Source organism: Lissotriton helveticus, chromosome 2_1, assembly GCF_964261635.1.
Source record: "Lissotriton helveticus chromosome 2_1, aLisHel1.1, whole genome shotgun sequence".
Lineage (NCBI taxonomy): Eukaryota > Metazoa > Chordata > Amphibia > Caudata > Salamandridae > Lissotriton > Lissotriton helveticus.
Genome location: NC_136059.1, coordinates 123,439,625 through 123,465,583, shown reverse-complemented (window position 1 = coordinate 123,465,583; position 25,959 = coordinate 123,439,625). Strand labels below are relative to the sequence as shown.

Sequence of the window (25,959 nt, the reverse complement as noted above, 5' to 3'; positions counted from 1 at the left end):
GAGTCCCTGAGCTTTCCCCCTCTTCATCAGAATCGTATTGGGCTCTTAAAAACAAAGTCTGCCATTGGTTAGACAGAAATTACCCACTCCCGCCCAATACCCGTAGTAATCTACTTATGTTGGAGAGAGCACCTTGGGTGGGTGAGAATCCCAAAAATGTCCAAGGGGACTGTATAGTCGTCACATTTGAGGACCCACGCACGGTGGAGTATATTTGTGCTAGACCTTCATGTGACATCAATTCACCCATTCTAGTTAAACCTCTTTCCTATTTCTATATGCTTGCAGATCACCGCAGTAATAGGTGGAGTTGGCTAAAGCCCTCTAATTACATAAAAAGAGGGTTGAGAGAAGAGCCTCCCCAGGATTACATTGCAAACTGTTGGGATGGGGGTGAGGAGAGAGGATGGAGTACAGTACAAAGAAGAGTAGGTAGGCCCCCCTTTGGGTTTAACCAGTCCCAGAGGGAATGGTACGGACACCAGTACAATCCACCTTCATTACCCTGTTTTAATCGTTTTAGTGCCCTGGAAGCAGTTGATTGACATTTAACCCATGCCTCCGGACAAAAGGGTTTAACGGAGGAGATAAGGCCTTTACAGGATATATCCATATCAGGAGGAAAGATTGAAGTGCCTGAGGTCAATGTGACCACTAGAATGACCGAATTGGATTGTCGGCTATCATTTGTAATTGCTTTATCAAATGCTGCTCCTTCTCCAATTAAGATCATCTCATGGAATATTGCGGGACTAAGGAAAAATCTTGACAATCCGGACTGGCACGACTTTATTGATCCTTTCCATATATGTCTGTTCCAGGAAACCTAGAGCTTGTCCCCTCAGTATAAAAATGGATATTCCACTTATTTTGTCTCAGCAGTCTCTACAGGAAAAGGCCGCCCTTCAGGTGGACTGCTCATTTGGGTAAGGGTGAACCTGAATTGTATTGTCACCATACATAATACACAGTCCAATGATATTTTGCATATCTCCTTGAAAAACCGAAATGGGGAAATTTTTCATGTGTTCTGTGCTTATGCAAGAGGGGTTCAGGGTGGTTTAAGATCGGAAACTATCGAGCTGTTAGATACAAAACTGCCAGAGCTTCCACCTAGGTCTAAAATCCTGCTGGGGGGTGATATTAATTGTACATTTGAGCCCCTAGATGATGAGGATATTTTGGGCTTGAACTCTGAAGACTGGAGACAGGCTATACCCCCATTAGCTCTGGCCCCTATTAAAAAGTGGACTGCCAGAGCAATACAGAGCAATACAGCTGAATGCATTAGCCTTGGAACATAATTTAAGGGCACTAAACGGGCGGACTATTTCCGATCGGGATGGGACCTATAACAGAATAAGCTGTCGCTCGCGAATTGATTATTTATTTTTAGATATTCATTCTTGGGCTAGTTTAAAAGATATGGAGGTTAAGCAGTCCTCAGACAGCGATCACAACCCATTATGCATGGAAATTGAGTGGGCACAAGGGTTTAGTATCAATGGGGGCCTAGAGATGGTCACGAAGGAAGTTATCCCCTCCAATTGTAACCTGAAAACTGAGGTGGGAGGTGGTAAAATGCGAAGAGGAGAAACTCAATAATATTAGGGTTTTAGTTAAAGAAGAAATCTGAAGTCTTGCAGCGGTGGATTGGGGAGAGGTTTCCCCTGTGGGGCATATAATATTGAACCAATACAAAGAGTTCACAGGGAAAATAGGAGAGTACTTTCTTAAAAACACCCCAAGGAACTCATCGGTGGCCAATAGACCGCCGAGGGCGAACTTGTGGTATACAGCCGAATGCAGAGCCAAAAGACAGGCCATTGGTGCAGCGATAAAATTAAAGGATCAAACGGTAGTAAGGTTAGCTAGAAAGGAGTACCGTGGCTCTACTGCCCTAGCAAAGAAAAATTGGGAGGAAGATCATTGGCAGCAGCTTAAAATTGCTGCCAGTGGGAAGAATTCCACTATTTTCTGGAAACTGATCAATCAGTTAGATCGGAGGGGTACCGATCCTATCTTAAATCATATTACAGAACAACAATGGCATGCTCATTTTTTAAAATTGTATAGTGATGTTATCGACCAAACTCCCTTGCCTCCCCCAATAGAGTGCAGTAATAGCAATCCAGATTTGAAGTTGTCTGGTAATGGAATGGAGCTGTCAGGCAATGAAATAATATTTTTTCAGCAAGAAGTTAAGGCCGCTATTTTAAATATACTTCCAGGCAAAGCGGCCGGCCCAGATGGTCTGCCCGGTGATCTTCTATTACATGATACCATAATTTGGGCAGAGTATATAGCTAATTTAATGACTCTTGTCCAGTTAGGCCATCCCGTCCCGGAATCTTGGAAAGGGGCGGAGGTGATCACGATTTTTAAAAAAGGAAATAGAGAGGACCCTGCAAACTACAGACCAATTAGTTTAATTGATACTATTCAAAAGGTAGTTGGCAGGGTCATTATAAATCGTGTTGAGACATGGCTAATGGATAATAATATTCTCACCCACTTCCAGGCGGGCTTAGGCGGAATGTTGGGGCAATGGACCAAGTCTTCCGGTTTTGTGCGGTTTACTGGAAGTCAGTATCAATTTCCAAGGGCTGCTTGTATCTGGCTTTCATTGATTTTAAAAGCTATGGGGTTCCCCAGCTCCTTGTTGCAACTTGTTATCAAACTGCATGAAGACAATTATGCTAGGATACGATGGGGGCGCCAGGGTCAATTGACAGAGAGGGTACCAGTCAGCAAGGATGTGTGATGGCGCCGACACTGTTCTCCCTCTTTATAAATGGGGTGGTGGACCATTTGGAGGAGGATCCGGCAGATGCCCCCGTCCTTGCCGGGGAGAAAACCCCGACACTTCTTTTTGCTGACGATACCCTCTTGATGTCCAAGACCCCTAAGGGCCTCCAAAAATTGCTTGACCGCTTTTCTCTCTTTTGTAATGATCGTGGGCTAACAGTTAACACTCTGAAGACAAAGCTAATGGTTTTAACCCCAAACAGAAAGGTTAGTAATGTTCGTCTTACTTTGTGTGGATCCCCCTTAGAGGTTGTTAAGGAATTTGATTATCTAGGGGTGAGGCTGTCCAATAATATGAGTTGGGATTTGCAGATCTCAAAAATGGTTCTAAATCTTAAAAGGGTGTCCGGTGCAATATTGAAGAACCAGCGCCTCTCGATTAGTAGACCGGTTGCCCCTGCCTTGGTAGTCTATGAAGGGAAGGCCTTGACCTCGGCAGTGTATGGCTCCGAATTATGGGGTGCTGAAAATACTAACACACTGGCAATGGCGGAAAATAAGTTTCTTAGAGATTTAGTCTCACTTCCAGCCTCTACCCCCTTGCTGCCCTTATTTTTTGACCTTTGCAAAAAATCGATTTCGGACAAAGTCCAACCAAGGCCACTGCTATTCTGGGTACGTCTTAGAAGAACTGAGGAACTAGCTGGGTACGCCCGAGTGTTGGACGAGCTAATAAACCTAAATGTTTCTCACCGAATAAAGTGGCTTAACAACCTTAAGAAACTAGTAAAATCAATAGGTTTGGGGGAGTCCTGGGCGTCTCAAGCCCCCCCTGCAAAGCAAATTGTAAAGAAACTATATTGGGATTGGGTTGAGTCCTAGATCAACTGCAACTCAAATCTGGGGACCTTAACGACGACCTTTCTTAATCATAAACCATCTATGAAGTTGGAACCATTTATGGATTTTATACAAGTAGCAAGAGATAGAACCTTGTTCTTGAAACTAAGGTATGGCACACTGCCCCTTAACATTTTTTTGAAAAAGTGGAAGTCTAAGAGGGCGATTGAATTAAAATGCCCTGGTTGCCAATGCCCAGAAGAAACCGTTGGTCATTTTTTGTTTGCCTGTCCGGCTTATAAATCTGCTAGGACTAAATGGTTGAAACCTGTATGTAGAGAGTTGGGTGTAAAAGATCATAAGTCAGCTCTCCGTATTATTACAACCAACACTGTTTCAATGTATATCATCTGTGGGGTGGCAAAATATTTGGGGGGTGCTTGGATAATACGCTCTAGATTGTTGGATCATGTATAGTCACCTTTTTTAACGGTTTTTAAACTGTTTTTACATACGTTTATTTTTGCTATTTGCTGTTCTGGATGTAATTGTAGTACTTTGGATGGATTGTTTTTATATTTTTGTATGTTTGTACTTTTATGATAAATGTCTATCGAATAAAGTATTACAACGTCAACGATTCACTTTTAGTAGGCCAGTAAAGAGGGTATTGACATTATCGAGTTTCAAGTACTACATTCTTGTGGTTTGTCTCTGAAATAATAATCTAATTGTCATCTATTGCTTATTAATATGGATGGTGTTGGTGATGTATTAGGTAAAGCTGAGTATCATCTTTATATTGGCGGTTAATGTTCTTCGAATTCTGGTGCAAGTGCAAGGCGGCCTAAGTGTTTCAGCCCAGTTTGAAGCACAATGGAATTTGTCCATCAAATATGTATTGTTTAAATGTAAGGGTACACAATATTAAATTACCTTGGCAAGTAAAAGAATTTAAGCTATGGATTAAAGGCTATTGAAATTATCTGCAAGGTTTGAAGAGTTATTCAATAGGGCAGATGCTTGGCAAATATTTCAGGCAATCTCGGGCCTAGATTTACGAGTTCCATCCAATAGGGTACATTCTGGAAACATAAGTACTTCAGACACTGAAAAGGTGATGGAAGGAATGCTTGCAGTAGGTTTAACCACTGGATATAGCTCGGTAAGCATACCACCGTATCATTATTTTGCACTACGATGCCACATCAGTTATGACTCAGCCACATGCATATTAGTCCTGACCCTGCACCAATGGGTCATCCGGAACTGCCTTTCCAGGTTTTCCCTGAACCAGAAAACAAGCAACCAAAGATGAGTGTTGACCTAATTAGGCCTTTTCAGTCAGATATATCTTGCTCCCAGTGGCACACTGAGCACAGAACTGATGTCTAGGCATACCCTTAAAAACTTAGGGTGTTGCATCAAATACACAAAAGGTGACTAACAGAATGCTTGCAATATTTCTAACCACTTGGAATTGCTCAGGTTAGCATTCCAACCTCTCATTATTTTGCTTACCATGACACCTAAGTGGGAACCCAGTCATATGCAAATCAGACTCAACCCTGCCTCAATAGAAACAGGCAAGCCCTATTGTGCCATCCACTTATGTAGCGCTCTAAAACATGTTCCAATTTTAGCATGAACAAAGTTTTAAAATGCCCCGTCGACTTTACATTAAAATCACTTTGCAAAGCATTAATTTTCAATTTTATTACATATATGTCACCAGTAAGGTACGCTCTAGGTAGCCCAAAGGGCAGGGTGCTGTATAAATAAAAGGTTGGACATATCTTTTTAAGTTTTACATGTCCTACAGTGAGGCCTACCCCTCCCATAGGATAATGAATAAGATTCCTTATTACATTTAATATGCTTACATTTCCAATTGAGAGCAGGTAGCTACCTCATGTTTGGTGTCTATTTAATTGTAATGATAAACCCTCTTTAATGTATGGGTGAATGGAGTCCGCGGAGTTGCACTACATGGAATTCTGCAGAGATGCATAAAAGTCTGTGGAATTCTGCGGAGTTATGCAACACCCTAATTATAGGATTTAAATTTAGTAATTTCCAAAAGGTGCAGTCATTAAAACTGTCCCTAGCCCCTCGGTCCTTCCTTACCTTGTAACATTTGAAATCTGTATCCACCGTGCTCAGCCCAGCAGCATGCACATGGACAATCATCCAGACAACACTCAGTGGTGGGAATGCGATGTGTGAGTACTGACCGGTGCCTCCTGCGTAAGATCTGCGCATGTGCAAGACACAGTAACCTGAGAAACTACACTGTGTAGTGTCTCAGGTCGCTGAGTCTCGCTCATGCTCAGATGTCACGCAGTAGGCACCACCTAGGGATGGTGTTTAATGCCTGTACCTTTAAAAAATTGCAAAAGTAATCCCCGACCCAGGAGGTGATGACGAGTCCAGAGTACCACCTGCCCCTTCCCCTACTGTTGTCTACACCCTGCTCTCTCCACCAGCTTGGGCACCCCGAGAACCTGGGCATAGATCTTATTCAATGGCTGTATCTCCTGCCACCTTTTCATTGCTCATTCTTCTGGGGAAAAAGAATGCATAGCTTATGATGCTGACAAGTGCCTCACACTTCGTTACAAGGACAATAAACAGGATATATGTTATAAAGAGTGGGAATGGATTACGTTCCGCAGGGGGACCAACATTTAGCTCGAGGGTCCGCACGTGCCTAGGAATGGGATACTGGGAGACGGCAGTTCGCACCTGCGCTGACCCATTTAATCAACAATCTTTTTTATCTGTTATCAGTGGAGCATTGTGCTGTTGAAAAGTGGAACTAGAGACATTGATTTTTGGACCCATCCTGAAGGCATATCAGTGTGGATTCCATAAAGGGACAGTGTCTGTGATCTGGATCGGTGTTTGTCGCTGCCCTGGACACTGTTTGAGTATTTCTATTTATCTGACTAGTCGCCTGAGGATCATGCACACTCCAGCACACTCACGGCCACAGTCCTACAACACCCCTTGAATTCATTCAAGCAGTGCCCCCGCTCTGCCATGGAAGCTGCAGGGAGACATGTGGTGCATGCACTCCCTGTCCCTGGCACTGTGTCTGCTGCCTGGGTGGCTCTGTGTGCAAGGTAAGACTGTGCTTGGAAATTCCACTCAAACTTTTTTTTTAAATTGAAGCTCAGCATCATTGTCAGCTTCGATGGGAAGCATTGTAGGGGTTAGCGGATATTTTTCACGCTGTGGGAGGGTTCATCAGCAGGAGGGGTGGATGGCTGCAGGGCAGAAAGTTAGGTGTGTGCCTCTTCTGGAGCACAGAAGCACCCCCACATCAGGTGTGAGCAGCTCATTTAGCCAAGTTGTTTCATTCTCTGCTGCCTGGCACTTGGGGTATAACAAGGGTGTTACTCCCCTTAGCCATGATACAGCTGCATCTGTTGCATTAATAATGTATGTGTTAGCCCGAATTCGATTGTCACTGGCAAGTATTGGCAACTTGTATTTTAATCTCAGCTTCCCCACTTGAATAAACGGTTTGCTCCTGGGCAGATTGCTTTATCTCCCTTGTGCCTCCTTTGCTTTACTAGTGGGGACTGGAATATGTCTTATGCCTGCACCGTAAATGATGCATGTACCCCGAGTCTCACTCCTCTGGCCAGCCTCACACAGATATTTATGTATCGCCTTTTAAAAAACAGAAAAAATGGGTTTTGTAAAGCACCAATCTGCTTCCAAGCTTTTACCAGTACAGGGCCCGTTCACTGTTCAGTGAGGATAATGACTGAAAAGATCCATAAACAACATGCAGCAGAGGGATGGCCATCTGGTCCCATGAAGCCAGTGAAAGAAGCGTCTGATTGTTGGGTGCAGGCCCTGCCCATTGAAGAACCGGGTGCTCTTAGCGTAGTAATTTGAGTTGGGGATGCGGCCCCTAAACAGCGAAGTTTTGAGATTCTTACTGTGGGTGAGGGATGCCTCACAGGAGGAAGCTTTCAGATGTATTAAGTTATGCCTTAATATGTCAAGTGCAGAGGTAAGTTGCATTACCGCCACTTCTATGATCCCAGAGTGCTCTACTGTTCCAAGATTCTTGTTGACTGGTGTCAAAATGGAGTGTTCAAATAATCAAATATAGGGGTGGGGGCAAATTCCGCTACATTGCGGATTCAGAATTTTTGCCAGAACTTCGCACTGTCAACGGAGTGCGGAGTTCACCGCCCACCCTTACTTTAATGGTAAAGTCTGATTTTTTATTACAATTTTGAAAATGCCACTTTTAGAAAGTTACCAACACGAAAAATGCCAATACTGACTGACTCTTTTTACACATTCAATTTCTTGAACACTCTATTTAATAATAGTGATCACATGATTAATCTTTTCCACATTTTTCTACTCAGTTTTTACAAACATTCATTGTATACAGAAGCATATTACAACTGAATCTGACAAAAACAATTCATAAAAACCCACCCAACCAAAATATACAACAATTTTTACACAAGTAAATCCGAAAAAAATCAAAAAAAACTTTCAACTTTCACATCAATGATGACAGTATACACACATTCACAGTTCTGAAATGTTCTTGCACAAGGAGCAAGACACAGAAGTTGACAACAATTTCAATAACGTTACTATTTCTACATTAATGGGCTACACAACCTTGCAATGCACTATTTTTCAAAATAGAGAAACACTTTCTCAGGTTTGGTATTGTTTTCCTGATTGGAATGCCTTACTTATATGCTTGTAGGATGCGATGTAGTCGATGCGTTACAAACCTGTGGCTTTATTTGAGGGTTCTCCTCTGAACTCAGTACTGGTACTCACTACAAACATAAAAATTAACAAACTCAATAACTATGACAATATTTCTAAAAATCGAGGTGATCATACGTATTACCTCCACTCCTGTATGTTTACCTTGAGTTTATCAAAGACTTTGCTGAAATTTCTTGCAAATCCTTGGTCAACTGTCCAATCGTCTGATCTAAAAATAGCAAACATGAGTCCTGATAGGTATATCACCAATAATAGTCAGTAAATAATTCATTTTCAGCTCTTCTCTATATTTTTACTACCGTTGCTACCAAGAACCATTCTGTTCACATTATGTCTCTGCTCTAGGCGATTGAATAATTAAAGAAGGAATTGCAAAAAATGTTGCCAAAGTGTTTTCCTTACTTTTGGATTTCGAATGAGGAGAAAATGCAATAAATACTGTTTTTCAATAAGGATACAAATTCACTGCAGAATTGTGGCCCAGGCTTGGCTCAGCTGCCATCTAATGAAACTTACAAAACGCACACATTTCTGTAAACTAGGGGAGTGCATGGTGGTTTGATTTGCATTGATTCCTTTATCGTTTCTTACCAGAAAGTCCTGTTTCCATTACATGTAAGGAAAGCCAATCAGAGAACTATTGATAGAGTAGTGGAAGCATTAAAACAATACAAAATGGATGTTGCACCATGTCCAACTGATCTTCTCTCTCTATCATTTAGGGAAGATTCAGAATTTTGATTGGTGTAGCTCAGCCCACTATTTACTCTTTTGTATATTTTTTTTCTGCAGCATTCCATTTATTAAAGAAAAGGATAGAGCAAGAGTACAGACTCAGCGTATTTCAGTCTCCATCACAAATATCAACAAGGACAAATAGGGAAGGGGGTAAGTACTTGTCGTGACATGACCCAGAACCCACCTGGTTTAGTGTATGCATTTTATAGTGTGTTTATTAGTATTACAATACCACTAATAACATACTACAAAGTGCTATTCACAAACCTATGTGTGGAGGTCTCCATCTCCGACTCTCGTATCTTTTATAAGCGGAGATCTCTGCCTCAGCTGTGAAGAACTTCTAAGCACATGTAGATATACATTTAGTAGTAAACATGGGAGGGACAGGAGAGATTGCCTGGAAAATAGAGAATCATTTTTACTAAAGGAGAGGGGTTAAGGAACGCATATGGAGGGGCCATGGGAGAGCTAAGAATGGGGGTAAGGAATAGCAAGTACTCTTGTACCAAAGAGTCCATCCATTACTGTTAACAAACTGCATTAAAGACAAAAAGAAACCAAAACTGTCATATATATACTCCAGCTCAGAGCTGGAGTAAGCCCAGAACTACCCATAATCTCTCACAGGTGCAGCATCACCCTCCCATAGAAAATATTTGACTTAAAATAGACCGCCCTTAGGAAATCTTGTTCAAATAAATGAATTTCTTTAAATATGTATAAACATACACGTGTATTTTAATGTAAAAAAATGTAAAATACATTATAATTTAATATTATTGTATTAAACACAATTGATTTTTTTAAATATGTTTTTATTGGTTTTTACTTAACAGCATTCAAATAAAACCTGTAACATTAAAAGCAATTAAAGCATTTTGCTGATCCGTTTGGAATACATAAATTATATAGAAGCGTTTTGTATATGGCTATTGGGTGGCTTGTTAAATGTCCCGATAGGCTGGTCGTCCTTATGGCTTTGTTGTAAAGGACCACTTATCTTCGCCCTGTGCCTAGTTGTAAACATATAACATATACATATAACATATTCACTGAAAAAACCATAGGTTATAGACCATATATAGTTAGGAATTAGCATTTAAAAAACCTTATTTTACTCACACAAAACCATTGAAATTCCATATATAGTTAGTTGCACTAACTATATATCGCGCACCCGCAATCCACTGCTGATCATGTCACATATTACATCATTCATGACATGGTCAGTGACATCACTGATGACATCACTGATGACATCTCAAATGACATCACTGATGACATCACTGATGACAACATCCAGTGACTGTATGTTTCTGTAAAGTTAAAATATGTCTTAGATATTGAAGAATGAGTGGATGTATAAGTGTCTGGATGAAGGATTTAGTAGGTGCGTGACTGACTGTATGAGTGAGTGATTAAATGTGTCTCACTGAATGCATGGGTTAGTGACTAAACTGTCTTAATTTGTGCATCATTATGTCTGTTGTGATGTAAACTGCTGCATGTGTAGATCATTAGCTATACGAGAGGCTATATGTGTTATTAATTGGTTGCCCAAGTATTTCTATGGGAGATTGAGTTTGTGTGGGGGTGGCTGGAAGGTGTGTGACTCTGTGCATAGATGTGTGAGCAGTTTATTCACTAGGTGTATGAGTTCAAGAGTGCATGTGGAAACAGCTACATGGGCAGTTGACTGTGTGCATGAGTGTATTGATGAGTGAATGGATATCTCAATGCTACATGTCATAGTAAGTACATATGTAAAACACAGTACATGTGAGAGTTGGCATATATAAATAACTGTGCATGAGAGCCACTGAATGAGTGAGTGGTTGTATCGATCATTGTGAACTTGTATCAGGGATTGTATAAGAGAGTAAATATGTGTTAGTATATGTTTCAATAAGTAAGGTGTGTATAACTGTATAGTTGAAGAAATGGAGGTGAGATTGTTTCTTTGCATGACTGACTGGGTGTGTGAGTAACTCCATGGATGAGTGGCAGTGTGTGAGTGTCTGTATACACTGAGTGTATCTAAGGTTATATTAGAGTCTGAAGAGCTTTATCGTATTAGCACAAGAATGATGTCAAATGAGACGTCATCAGTGATGTCATCAGTGATGTCATTTGAGATGTCATCAGTGATGTCATCAGTGATGTCACTGACCATGTCATGAATGATGTAATATGTGACATGGTCAGCAGTGGATTGCGGGTGCGCGATATATAGTTAGTGCAACTAACTATATATGGAATTTCAATGGTTTTGTGTGAGTAAAATAAGGTTTTTTAAATGCTAATTCCTAACTATATATGGTCTATAACCTATGGTTTTTTCAGTGAATTTTCAAGGTTTTGTAAATGCTAATTCCTAACTATATATGGTCTATAACCTATGGTTTTTTCAGTGAATTTCAATGGTTTTTTAATAGCAAATATCATAAGCTGTCGAATGTCAAGTACGTGGTAAGTAAAAACATTTTCGTGTTTATGCACACTGATCTGCTTTGAATGCTGCCCCCCACCCCTCATTTCTATTAGGAGTACTCTCTCTTTGCAGATAGTGAAGGGTAGTTAACGCAGGCCTTTGCCCCCGTTGTAATCCGTCGTGCCTGCTTCTCTCTCCATTTGATTGATTGTTCTCTTTGGTTTATTCTCTATTTACAAACAAGCACAGAGTCGCAATACTCTGTTTAGTCTTTGCAGATAGCGAAAAATCGTGTAAAAAAACAAAAGGAATCGAGCAAAATCAGTAGGCCACTAATGGGATCTCTTTTTGACCTCCCTAAAATAGAAACATTAGGAACAACCTGTTGATAATACCAATGTGTATGTACATAAGCGGCGTTCATTTGTGTTCACAGTACCCCTTGTTGATTGTTTGAATCGAGCATTGAATTGTTCGAAGTTGATTCTCTTAAGAATCTTCTCTGCCTGCAAACGAGGAAGAATAGGAATATTCTCTCTCCCTTTGCAGATAGTGAAGGGTAGGTAACGCAAACCTTTAACACGTCGTGCCTATTTCGTTCCTCATTGATTGATTGTTTCCCCAAACATTGACTGTTTGGGAATTGGTTCTTTTTGGAGGTATTCCCTGTTTGCAAATATACGTAGGAAAATCTTTGCAAATAGTGAAAGGGTACGTAATGCGGACCTTTCTCCCCCGTTGTAATCTGTCATGCCTATCTACTCCCCACTGATTGATGCACCTGTTTTACCCGGACCATTTACTAGAGATACGTCATCTGGCCCGAACAGAGAGCACCCCTAGTGAAAAGGACATATGCAATAATAACGAAGTGATCACTGTATCCTGTTAACAGAAACTTTAGCATGAAACAACCTGGAAAGAAAAGAATAGGAAAACGAAAATCAGTAGGCCACTGATGAACATGAACTTTTATTAAACAACGAACAAAGAAACGATAACATAACGTAATGATAAAACCTATTAATGTCCTAGAAACAAGAAAACGTTAAAATATGCCAGTGGTGAGAGACCAGAAAAACAGTAAGAGAAACCAAATCACCCCTCGCTGTCCCACCGCCTGCCACGTCAAAAAAATCGATAGACTACGGAAAATGCAAGTCAGTAGAACATCCGCCCCCACTCTGGAAACTTCCAAGGTGGGGCAGGGTTGCGGCTACGCCCAGCCGGGAGCAGCCCATATAAGGCGGGTCCTGCTGCCACGCCTCGGCCAGGAGATCCTAACGTAGGGTGTAGCCGGAGGAGAGGCCGAGGCCAGCGGGACCCGGCCAGGGGATTGCCTTTACAACGCTGAACAGTTGCAGGGGGGGGGAATGTCTCCTCGACCCTCCCCTCTCTCTCCCAGTCCGGCCGCGGTGGCCCTTGACAGTTTCAGGTAGTCCTGCCACATGCTCTTCCGGTCCGGCCACCAACGGTCGGGGGGCCGAGGCCGACGGGATCCGGCTGCAGCCGATAAACCAAGAAACCCGTTCATGGGGCCAGAGCCAGGGGCGTCCGGCCGACATCTACCGGAAGCCCGGCCCGAAGACGGACGGGACACTTCTTCTTTCTTGAATAATGGCTGCGACAACACTGGGGGGGGATGTCTTGCACATGCCTCCGACCCCCCCCCCCTCGTCCTCATCGCCTGGTCCGGCCATAACAAATCTCAAGCGAGACGCCGTGGGGTGCACTGGGAGGGAGAGACGGTGCGAACAGGCCTCTCCCGCCTCCCCAGGTGGAGGCTTCCCAGCTGCACCCTCAGCGCTCCAGGCGCCCGGAAAAGGGTTCTTCTACTGTGGCCATGCTGCAACGTCTCGCCCGGCAGGGTGGAGCCCGTCCGCTCATTTGACCCCGCGATCGCCAGTAGCTACCGAACTCTCAAAATGGCGGTCGACCTGGCAAGAGCGGGCCCAGCATAAAGAAATGGCCCGGTCACTGGTTGACTCCACCACCGTAGTCCTCCACGACCTTGAAGATTCTAGAGGAGCCGCGGGAGTCTCCGACCCCCGATGGGGAATGACTGCCATGATCGCCCGTGGAGTGACGAAACTGTATCCGCGGGACGTCGGCGCTCCCATGCTGGTGCCAGCCTCACTTTGAATTACTAGAATCCTGCAGACCTCAGTTCCGGTGAAAGCACAGTGTGACCCGGTAAGAAAAATTGTTGCACCCCCTCCCCTTTTTGACTGATAGTTCAAACCACCGATCCTTTCCTTTGCCCTTTTAACGGAACTTTGGACTGCCTCCCCCTCTTTTACATTTTCTAGAGAAAACAAAACATTAACCACTACATTAGCATAGCAGTTGACACCAGAACTGTATTCAAATTGAAAACCAACAACATCTTCAACAGAATCCTTTTTGTTTCTGCTGTGACCCTGCTACAGCACAGGCATTGTCCCCAGCAGTAATTCTGCAATGCCGGTAAGAATAGCTGTGGTGCCTACTGGACTCACTCACCCCCGCGGCGCCCCACGCCGTTATTTGCTGGGCGGCAACTTACTAGACATCACGTTCGTGCCATCTAGATTTCAGCGCGTTCTGCTGCCTTGGAACTATTTGCACAACAGACTGCTACTGACGACCCACCCCCAGGCAACATCTTCTGAATTTTCATAATTTGAAAGAACTAGTAACATGTCCTCATCAGGAATTCAAAAGAAATTGCCACGGTCTCGTCGTTGTTTAAATGTTTTTACTGTTTTTGTTTTGTTGTATATATTTATGTTATTAAAGTTTTATATTCCTACTACTTTGTTGGAGTGCTATATATTTTTAATATGACACATAATTGTAAAAACTTTGATGTACAAAGAGTCATTCCTGGAATCTTCCGCTTCAGGCTCGGTCCCCTCCCCAATCACAATACAGGATGGTTTTCAGATAGTAGGAACACGTGTGGTGTGACGGATCTCATCGGGTGTGGGCCTTGATCTACTATAACTCCTTTGAAGAGGGGTGATTCTTTACAGCTGGGGCCATAAACTACATCTGCAGGTCTAGGTGATAGCCTGGACAATCGGACACAGAGGAAGAGGAGTGTCAGAGGGTGCGGTAGTGAATAGGGCGAAAGGGAGGTGTCGGGCGGGCACAGAGTGTGATTTTCAGGGAAGAGCAGCGCAGATGGGGGGAGGTTTATTGCCGATGCATAAGACAGAGAGCGGGGGTGACCAGTGCCTGGGGAAGATGCTTGCGAGGGTGGGGAGCCATGCTACGAATCGACAGCGTGCAGAGAGTGGGTCTGGTCAAGGCATCTAAAATGGCTGCCGTGCACGACAAAAGTGTGGCATTTCAAAAAAGGCAAGATGGCGCAGACAATGTTTTTCAACACTTCCTCATTTCCTTCTAATCGAACGTTAACAGACGTTGGTGCATATTACCAAAGTTAAGCGATATTTATCCCTAACGATGCTTAGCAACGAATTTTTTACCGCTAAGCATCGTCAGAAATTATCGAAGATAAACCTTGCTATTATCAAGGTTTATCGCAAATGCGATAATAAACGGCCGCAATGCATGAATATCGCTAAAAAGTCAGCGATATTCATGCATTACCGAGCTAATGCTCTTAGCCATGTTATCCACCTCCCATTGGATAACATGGCTAAGAACTGCTCAGGGCAGGTGTTACTTTTTGGAGATATTCGCGCTTAGCGCGAATATCTCAAAGTTGGTAATAGGAGATAGATATCTTGCATGTTGTAATGCAAATTATTGTGGTATATGGAACTCATACCATAATCTCTCAGGAAAGCAGAAACTGATCCTTTTGGGACCGCCTAAAAAGGCCTAGGGGGTGAGGGGTACTCTACTTTGCCCCCTTTTCACGTTCCGAACTATTTTATTTTACTCTCTTCTGTAATTACACAAAATAGCAGCGATAAGATGCATCGGAGACACACAGTGAGAGAAAGGAGGCCGGAGATGAAGAAGAGATGTCAAATACACATTGGAGATAATATAGTGGCAGAAGGGAAGTAAATATGAGTAAACTTACCATGTAACATAAAAATGTTGCACTCTATACTATAAGTCTCATTTTATACTACAATCACTTCGCTACAACCTCATAAATTAAAAATAAAAATGAATAATGTCTCAAACAATTTTTGATTTCTAAATATAAATTTATTCTTCAGAATTTTCTAAATTTGAAAGAACTAGTAACATGTCCTCATCAGCAATTTCCTCATGAAAAGTCTGCAATGATGATTCTTGTAACTCTATGGTCTCCAAACATTCGATAAATTCGCCATCAACAGATTGATCAAAAAAATCATTCAAGTCATCTCCTCCTTGTGACAATATTTCATTATTGGTGCTGTCAATTTCAATCAATGTAGTGGAATCATTCAAGTCATCTCCTCGTGACAATATTTCATTATTGGTGCTCTCAATTTCAATCAATGTAGTGGAATCATTCAAGTCATCTTCTCCTTGTGACAATATTTCATTATTGGTGCTGTCCATTTCAATCAATCTAATGGAATCATACAAGCCATCTCCTCCTTGTGACAATATTTCATTATTGGTGCTCTCAATTTCAATCAATGTAGTGGAATCATTCAAGTCATCTCCTTGTGACAATATTTCATTATTGGTGCTGTCCATTTCAATCAATCTAATGGAATCATACAAGTCATCTCCTCCTTGTGACAATATTTCATTATTGGTGCTATCAATTTCAATCAATGTAGTGGACAATTCAAAAGAAATTGCCACGGTCTCTTCATTGTGAGCCATTTTATTTTGAAATTGCTTGCTGTAAATTGCAGAAAAAAATAATCACTTTCATTTATCGTTTTTAGTAATACATAATATAAAACTAACTTTATCAAGTATTTAGTATAACAGAAGGACTGCAAATAAATAACAGAAAACATTTTTCAAATTATCTTCAAGTGTACAACATAGTTCCCCTTACAAATTAACAACTCACCTTTTTAAAAGTAGGAGAAGTGTTAGTACTGTGTAAATCAAACACCAAAAATTCACCACCAAAAATTCCTCACAAATGTACCTCAGACAGTAGTATCACAAAATGGCTGTGGTTTCCTCTCATTTGACATATATACATAACCAATTAACTTTCATCACACACAAATACAAAACCAAAGTAACATTTTAATTGGTTCTAAATTTCAACACTTTCAAATGTGTTTTCCCCATGCAATTTTCCATAGGACATTTACATACGTCTACAGCCTGAATGGCTGAACGGAATTACACCAAACTTGGCAAAATGGTACATCAAACCTAAGAGGTCAGGAAGGATCTACTATGCCCCCTTATGGTCATTTCCCCCTTCGCTTTGGCCTCCTCTTGTCTCTCAATCCTACCGGGAGACAAGATGGCGGCCGCTACGGACTGTTTGGAATGTTGACAGACGCCGGAGAACCAATCAGCTTCGCAAAGCTCCGTAACGCGAAAAGTACGCGAAGCGGAGCGCTGTTACAGATATATATCTTTTTTTGAACGTTAATTTCTCAAAATCCACTGGAGCACACATATTGAGACCTAGCAAAGGCACATCGGGCTACCAGTCCCTAATATTTTACCAAGTTTCGTGCAAATCCATTCAGCCGTTCGATTATTATTATTATTTTTTTTTTTGCCCCGCGGGGCCCTTTTAAAACCTCCACATCAAACCTAGGGGGTCAGCGAGGATCTACTATGCCCCCTTATGGTCATTTGCCCCTTCGCTTTGGCCTCCTCTTGTCTCTCGATCCTACCGAGAGACAAGATGGCGGCCGCTACAGACTGTTTGGAATGTTTACAGACGCCGGAGAACCAATCAGCTTCGCTTCACAAAGCTCCGTTGCGCGAAAAGTACGCGTACTGGAGCGCTGCCCGGTCCGCTGTTACAGATATATATCTTTTTTTAAACGTTAATTTCTCAAAATCCACTGTAGCACATATATTGAGACCTACAAAAGGCACATCGGGCTACCAGTCCCTACAATTTTGCCAAGTTTCGTGCAAATCCATTCAGCCGTTCGGGCTAAAAGTGAGGCCAACCGCCCTATGGAAAACTCAATGTTAAAAACACGTTTTGGGACCCCCCTTTTTTCTCGACCCCCCCTGGACGAACCCCCCCCCCCAATTTTCAGGGGCTGCTCAGAAACAAAATGTGCCATTTTCCTGAAAATTTCAGCCAATTCCGTCCACAAACGCCAAAGTTATTTGACATAGGATTTTTTCTCTATGGGATTTTTGAAAATTCTAACTATATATACCTACTGGCGACCGCCAGTAGGTAATAAATGTTTGGCGGCTCGTTGAGGATTGGCCATCTAGCACTGTGAATGGTTATCGCTAATTTAGCTGTCTAGGGTGGTTTGTACGGGTCTAGGAAGCTGTCTAATGATGACCACATCTCTCTGTTAGGTTTTCTCCAAGGTGTGCGTCTTAATGCCGTGCTGTCGGCTCCTCCTAAGAACGTTACCCAATAAGCAACCCCTTGAAAGTGGCCTTGGTGGTGTCTTTCCACTTGGTTAGTACTGTCTTTGTTGCACTAGTCAGGAGGAAGTCGAGAAGATTTCTGTCTTGCTGTGAGCTAACATTTAATTTAACATTTTTAACAACATTTTTAATTTAAAATGAAATGTAACTAAAATAAAAGAAAAATAATAATGTAAATAACTTGTTTCCATAACTTTAGTAACTTGTAATACATCTTATATAGATATAAACATATTACCTAATTTTTTAAAGAAAATATTTTTATTTAATTTATTATATGCAAATGTATTCAATGTATACTTTTTAATTTAGTCAATAATACTATAGCTTCATTTACTAAATATGTGTACATTTAAAATATGAATAAAAACGTAATTTCCATTAATATTTCACTTAATTTGTTTTTAACTTTTAAATTTTCTAAATTTTCCTGTATTTTACTAAAGAGATATCACAGCCTGATTGCAAAGTTCTCCACCAAGTGTGTGAAATATCAAATATGATTGTGAATTTACTACTAGTAGTGCTAACTTTTCAGTTGTATATGATGTTTTTACTGCCTCCACCTCCTGTTTCAGGTGATGTAGACATGTGCATCTACACGTTTTAGCAACATTACACTTGTAAAAAGTTTAGGTCTACAAGTCCCCACCATCTGAAACAGCGGTGTAAAATAGACTGTAAAGTTACTTACTTCTACCAGTGACTCATCAACCTTGCCTGGGTGGAGCTCTACTTTGCAGAACTCCGTGAAGTGTTGCAAAACCTCTGCCATGCTACACACAGTTCTGCAACCTGCGGACTGCAGTACGTCGCTCTGATCGTGCTGACTTTTTGCGCTGGGAGTTTGTCTCATGCTGCAAAATCAGCTTAAACTCCACCATGTAGAGCGCCAGAGGGCGCTACTTCTTTCTGCCACTCGAGTAGATTTTCTACTTGTGCATCAGCTTCCGCAACACAAGTAGGGCGACCTGCCACGAGCGCGCATGTTGACAAATCTCACCGGGTGGTAGTTTAGAGCGCAATTTTCATGCTCATGCTTGGCAACTTAATATTTGCAAGCTGCGCAAGAGGAAAAATACTTCTACGCATCAGAGTTTTTCGGGAACTCTGCGTGAGGGTGAAGTGGGCAATACTCCGCAAACTTTATGGGCAGAGTGGGATACTTTGCCAATCTCAATTTATAAGCTTATTTGACGTTCCGCACACTTGGTACACACACATCATGTGCAAGTTTACCTTTCGGATTAGTGTAGTAAATTGATACAAGCCGTAGACGCAGCCTGGTGGAAATTAATAGTAATGATTTAGAGGAAAGGAAGTGGGCAGAGAGGGAGCGTGTGAGAACAGACTTCATAGTTATATAGAATAGGTGCTACTGTATCTAGTTTAATGTCTCCTTGCATAGGGGTAGGGAGACTATGACAACGGCTGGTTAAACAAGGAGTTAGAGGTAGCTGGTCAATCAATCACACGTTTGTTAAGCGCTACTACTCACCCATGAGATGTTGTCTGTCTGAGGAGGAGAGGGAGGGCGTTACAAGCTCTGGCCGTGAGGAAGGAGAAGGAGCGGCCGCCTTATCTGGTATTTTTGGTGAGGGGGACCATGGTGTAGGCAAGGTGTGCTCATTATAGGGGTCTTTGGGGTGTGTGAAATTTGAATCTGCCGTTCAGGTATACTGGTCCGGAATCGTGGAGGGCCTTGTGAGCGTGGGTGAGTATCTTGAAGGTAACTCTAGCTTTGATGGGGAGCCAGTGGAGTCTGCGCTGATGCTGGGAGATGTGGCAGTATCTTGGCAGGCTGAGCAGTAGTCTTGCAGCGGCGTTTTGATGTTTTGTAGCTTGTGTGTGAGGTTTTTGTTTATTCCGACGTAGAGTGCATTGCCGTAGTCGAGTCTGCTGGTGGCCAGGGTGATTCCCAGTTTGCGTGCGTGGTCCGTGTGGGTGGGCGGATTTCTGAGGGCGGGGGGCAACCAGGTGTCGTTCCATCGTCGGGGTGAGGGCCCATGATGACTACTTATATTTTGTTGGTGTTTAGTGGAAGACAGCTGTTTTTCATCGATTTGGCGACTGCTATCATGCCTTCTCAAAAATTGTGTCTGGACGTGTTCGGTGCATTGGATAAGGAGAGGATGGGTTGGGTGTCGTCTGTGTATGACACAATGAGTCCGTAAATTCTAACGATGGGGGTGGGCGGAGCCATGTAGACATTGTAGAGTGTAGTGCTGAGGGATGAACCCTGGGGGACTCCGCAGGTGGTTGGTGTAGGGTCTGAGAGGAAAAGGGGAGTCCGACCCACTGCGTCCTGCCAGAGAGGAAGGAGCGGATCCAGTCAAGGTCCTTGACTTGAATACCTGCGTTGTGGAGTCTGTGTATTAGGGTGTGGTGAGAGACTGTGTTGAACACTGCTGAGAGGTCGAGGAGGATGAGGGCTGCTGTTTCTCCTTTGTCCAGTATGGTGCAGATGTCATCTGTTGCAGCGAGGAGGGTGGTTTCCATGCTGTGGTTTTTTCTGAAGCCGGATTGGAAGGTGTCGAGGATGTTGTGCTATTCGATGATTGTGGTGAGTTGGCTGTTGATGGCTTTCTCTATAACTTTGGTTGGGAAGGGGAGCAGGGAGATGGGTCTGTAGTTTTTGAGGTCAGTGGGGTCAACTGTGGTTTTTGTTTTGGAGGGGGTTGATCTTGGTGTGTTTCCAGTCATCAGGGAACGATGTAGTTGCCAAGGAGCGGTTGATGGTGTGGCGGAGCATGGGTGCGATGGTGTCGGCGGCTCTGTTGAAGATGTAGTGGGGCAGGGGTCCGTGGGGGCCCCAAAGTGGATTGAGTTCATTGTCTTCAGTGTGTCTTCGGTGGTGAGGGTTGTCCAGTTGTTGATCGTTGGCTTTATCGTGTCAGGGTGGTTGGTGAGCGTTCAGTGTATTGGTTGTCTTCGAAGTAGTCATAGATGCTCTTGATTTTTGTGGTGGCAAAAGGTGGTGGGTTTGTCACAGAGGTCTTGCCATGTTATCCTATGAGGCTGGGATCTACAATGAGAAATATGAAAGGTATATGTTTTCCATCACCGGGTCACCGGGGAATATAAATCGTATTTTATACAGGGCCTGCTTACAGTTACAGGACCCCCCACCCCTTGGTCACTTTACTACAATGGCGGAAGTGCAATGTGCAGTTTAATCTAACCCCAGGGCACATAAGGGTCCTCCGTATAATTGCATTACCTCCCACCTATTGATACACCTAGGGGAGAGTTTGGGGGTACCAAATACTCTAAAATATTGTAGTTTATCACTTTTTAAGTGCTCCTACAACCAAAGTCGAATTTGGGCACAATTTACCTTTAAAAGCAGTGCTGCAACACAGGACTGCCTGTTAAATATCCTCAGACTCTCACCAGTGCACACATGCAAGTACAGAAAGGGCTGCTGGCCTTGAAACCGCCATGCCCTATTATACACTAGGAACTTTAAGGTGGTTTTTATCCTCCTGCCCAATTATATATTAGGGACTGATAGGGTGAGTCATGTCAATTTTAAGTATACCCTAATATAATGTGTACCCGCATGTATATGTGTGTTTCACTGTGTTTTCAACATAGCACTGGCCCTGAGAATAAGACAGAGTCCAGGGACAGTCAGAGTTAGTTACCACTAGTACCAGTCAGCCCAAAAAGGGGGTGCACAGGGTACACAGGAGGACTTTGCAACACTTACCCATCCCTGCGTATCACTAGGGAGCAAGGTAATGCCACAAGAAGTAGTGGTGGTGGGAGCGGATAAGAGTGAGTTTGAGTCTAGTAGTAAAGTTAGAGTAGGACTGGGCGATAGTAACATGTTTTTGATAACCAAAATGTATTTTCGGTCATGTAGAAGAGGTGTCTGAATGTAAAAATATGTTCATAATACAAACTGGCTTGACTTTGGTTCAATAGGAAATCATAGGAAGAAATAGGAAGATACTGGGGAGTTTTTAGAATGGGGGTTAACTTGTTGAACATTTTAGTCATAGTAATCTATCTAACTCTGGCATGAAGAGCAGGATTGTGATTCAGTTTTAAGTTGAGGCTCTTTCCAGACGCCAGCAGCCGCGCGGACAACTCGTAGAAACCATATTTCAGCGAGGAGACCGTGAAGGGGAAAGGACCCTTGTTACCTACCAGCGCCGGAGCATCTCTTTGCAGCAACTGTTCGCCGGACCCGCTCCGCAGGTCCCGCTTCACCCTTGACTGTCTGGGGCTGTGGAGGCTCAAACGGGGCTGCGAGCGCAAGAGCAGGGACTCCAGTGTCCAGGAGCCCCTGCGAGGTCAACAGCCGTCACCTGGCCCGCTCTCCCCGGAAGCGCCGCCCCACATCACGGGACTGTGATAAATCAGCCCCCCTCCTTCCAACAGGTGAGAAACCATATTTCAGCGAGGAGACCGTGAAGGGGAAAGGACCCTTGTTACTTACCAGCGCCGGAGCATCTCTTTGCAGCAACTGATCGCCGGACCCGCTCCGCGGGTCCCGCTTCACCCTTGACTGTCTGGGGCTGTGGAGGCTCAAACAGGGCTGCGAGCGCAAGAGCAGGGACTCCAGTGTCCAGGAGCCCCTGCGAGGTCAACAGCCGTCACCTGGCCCGCTCTCCCCGGAAGCGCCGCCCCACAGCGCGGGACTGTGATAAATCAGCCCCCCTCCTTCCAACAGGTGAGAAACCACATTTCAGCGAGGAGACCGTGAAGGGGAAAGGACCCTTGTTACTTACCAGTGCCGGAGCATCTCTTTGCAGCAACTGTTCGCCGGACCCGCTCCGCGAGTCCCGCTTCACCCTTGACTGTCTGGGGCCGTGGAGGCTCAAACGGGGCTGCGAGCGCAAGAGCAGGGACTCCAGTGTCAGGAGCCCCTGCGAGGTCAACAGCCGTCACCTGTCCCGCTCTCCCCGGAAGCGCCGCCCACACAGCATCAGCACCTAAGCAGCCCGCTACCCGCACACACGGGACGCGCTCGGACGAAGCACGGAGCGAAGCCCGGGCAAAGGGCGGGCCCTCTGTGGCCCTCCGAGGCCTGTAGAGTCTGGTCTGGGCCACAACTCTTGACTTTGTATTCGGATTTGAAACCTGCTCTCTTTTTAGTCACTTGGGTGTAAATCAGTGAGTAATTTTCGTTTACTGCCATATATTATCATTGGCTGTTTTGTTTTGATTATCACTGTCGTATAGTATATTTGGTACTAGTTGGATTCTGACCCCTTGACACAGGGATGTGCTCTTGGGAAACCCGTAGTAAAGCTGCGGCTAGTGCTTCTAAACTAACGGGCACCTTAGATAACTTTATTGTGCGCACAAACACTCTAATCGATGAGGGAATAGCCCTCATGGAAAGAAGAGTGTCACAGGATCTTGCTGCAGTGAGGAGATCATCCTTAGGCCTTATAGCCTCTGCCCACACACCAATTAGAGTTCAACGTACCCCTACATTGGATTCTATTCAGCCATCACTTGTTAGACATTCTACTTCTACTACTCAACCAGTATCCAGGGAGTCTACTCCCCAAGTAACACCCCCAACTCCCTTATCGGTTATTCCAACCGCTACAAAAGATCTTGTCACAACGCTTGCACAAAGAGGTTTGAGGGAGGGTGCTATCCCTAAAAGTTCCCAAATATCAAGCAAGGTTAGTGCAGATCCCATAGTTATAGTTGACGGGATTGGTAGTTCTAATAACCCAATTAGTACACCGGGTGGAGTTGAGGTGGAGAGGGAAACTGTGGTTATTTTGGAAAATAGTGAAGGCAAAGCAGATGGTCGCCGTGTTTCACACCCCCTACCATTGGGCATTCCTGAAGATACAATCTCAACCCCAAGCATGGCAGACCTTCTTGAAGAGAGTAGCCAGGATGAATCTTTTGAAGAGCCTGAAAATAGTAAAGGCATATTTATGAGCTCTATAGCCGAGCTGATTAAATCCCTACTATCCCCCTTGGAATTTAGACTTCAAGGTATTGAAGATCAACTGCAGGCCTTAAACCAGGAATTAAAAGCTAGACCAATTGTTCCTGGAAAAAAGACAACTGGTGGATTGCCACTGGTTGCTGCTAGACTACCATTGTCTAATATACAAGCTGTAGGGAAAAATCCTACCCCGAAAGTGTGTTCGTCCAAAAAAACACCAATTAAGGTTAATACAAATAACAGTACTACATCGTTCTCTACTGTGCCAAGTGTACCACATACAGTAAATGGCCCCACTACTGCTGTCCCCACACCACCCATCACTCCTGGGCCCAAACCACCACTACCCCATCCAGCGAATAACAAACTACGCCGGAATTTTAACTTGCCCCCCGATGCCCATCCGTATGTAATTGTCCTAATTGGAGTCCCTGAGCTTTCCCCCTCTTCATCAGAATCGTATTGGGCTCTTAAAAACAAAGTCGGCCATTGGTTAGACAGAAATTACCCACTCCCGCCCAATACCCATAGTAATCTACTTATGTTGGAGAGAGCACCTTGGGTGGGTGAGAATCCCAAAAATGTCCATGGGGACTGTATAGTCGTCACATTTGAGGACCTACGCACGGTGGAGTATATTTGTGCTAGACCTTCATGTGACATCAATTCACCCATTCTAGTTAAACCTCTTTCCTATTTCTATATGCTTGCAGATCACCGCAGTAATAGGTGGAGTTGGCTAAAGCCCTCTAATTACATAAAAAGAGGGTTGAGAGAAGAGCCTCCCCAGGATTACATTGCAAACTGTTGGGATGGGGGTGAGGAGAGAGGATGGAGTACAGTACAAAGAAGAGTAGGTAGGCCCCCCTTTGGGTTTAACCAGTCCCAGAGGGAATGGTACGGACACCAGTACAATCCACCTTCATTACCCTGTTTTAATCGTTTTAGTGCCCTGGAAGCTGTTGATTGACATTTAACCCATGCCTCCGGACAAAAGGGTTTAACGGAGGAGATAAGGCCTTTACAGGATATATCCATATCAGGAGGAAAGATTGAAGTGCCTGAGGTCAATGTGACAACTAGAATGACCGAATTGGATTGTCGGCTATCATCTGTAATTGCTTTATCAAATGCTGCTCCTTCTCCAATTAAGATCATCTCATGGAATATTGCGGGACTAAGGAAAAATCTTGACAATCCGGACTGGCACGACTTTATTGATCCTTTCCATATATGTCTGTTCCAGGAAACCTGGAGCTTGTCCCCTCAGTATAAAAACGGATATTCCACTTATTTTGTCTCAGCAGTCTCTATAGGAAAAGGCCGCCCTTCAGGTGGACTGCTCATTTGGGTAAGGGTGAACCTGAATTGTATTGTCACCATACATAATGCACAGTCCAATGACATTTTGCATATCTCCTCGAAAAACCGAAATGGGGAAATTGTTCATGTGTTCTGTGCTTATGCAAGAGGGGTTCAGGGTGGTTTAAGATCGGAAACTATCAAGCTGTTAGATACAAAACTGTCAGAGCTTCCACCTAGTTCTAAAATCCTGCTGGGGGTGATTTTAATTGTACATTTGAGCCCCTAGATGATGAGGATATTTTGGGCTTGAACTCTGAAGACTGGAGACAGGCTATACCCCCATTAGCTCTGGCCCCTATTAAAAAGTGGACTGCCAGAGCAATACAGAGCAATACAGCTGAATGCATTACCCTTGGAACATAATTTAAGGGCACTAAACGGGCAGACTATTTCCGATCGGGATGGGACCTATAACAGAATAAGCTGTCGCTCGCAAATTGATTATTTATTTTTAGATATTCATTCTTGGGCTAGTTTAAAAGATATGGAGGTTAAGCAGTCCTCAGACAGCGATCACAACCCATTATGCATGGAAATTGATTGGGCACAAGGGTTTAGTATCAATGGGGGCCTAGAGATGGTCACGAAGGAAGTTATCCCCTCCAATTGTAACCGAAAACTGAGG

The 25,959-nt window shown here is 43.6% G+C and overlaps 1 long non-coding RNA gene across 1 annotated transcript in view; it reads left to right on the top strand.

Annotated features, from left to right (window-relative positions):
* Positions 1-25,959, top strand: part of LOC144817784 (uncharacterized) — a 417,790-nt gene that overhangs the window by 372,271 nt on the left and 19,560 nt on the right. Inside the window, exon 2 of the long non-coding RNA XR_013606979.1 lies at positions 9,160-9,255. This is a non-coding gene — a long non-coding RNA (uncharacterized LOC144817784). The remainder of the gene's footprint in view (positions 1-9,159; positions 9,256-25,959) is intronic.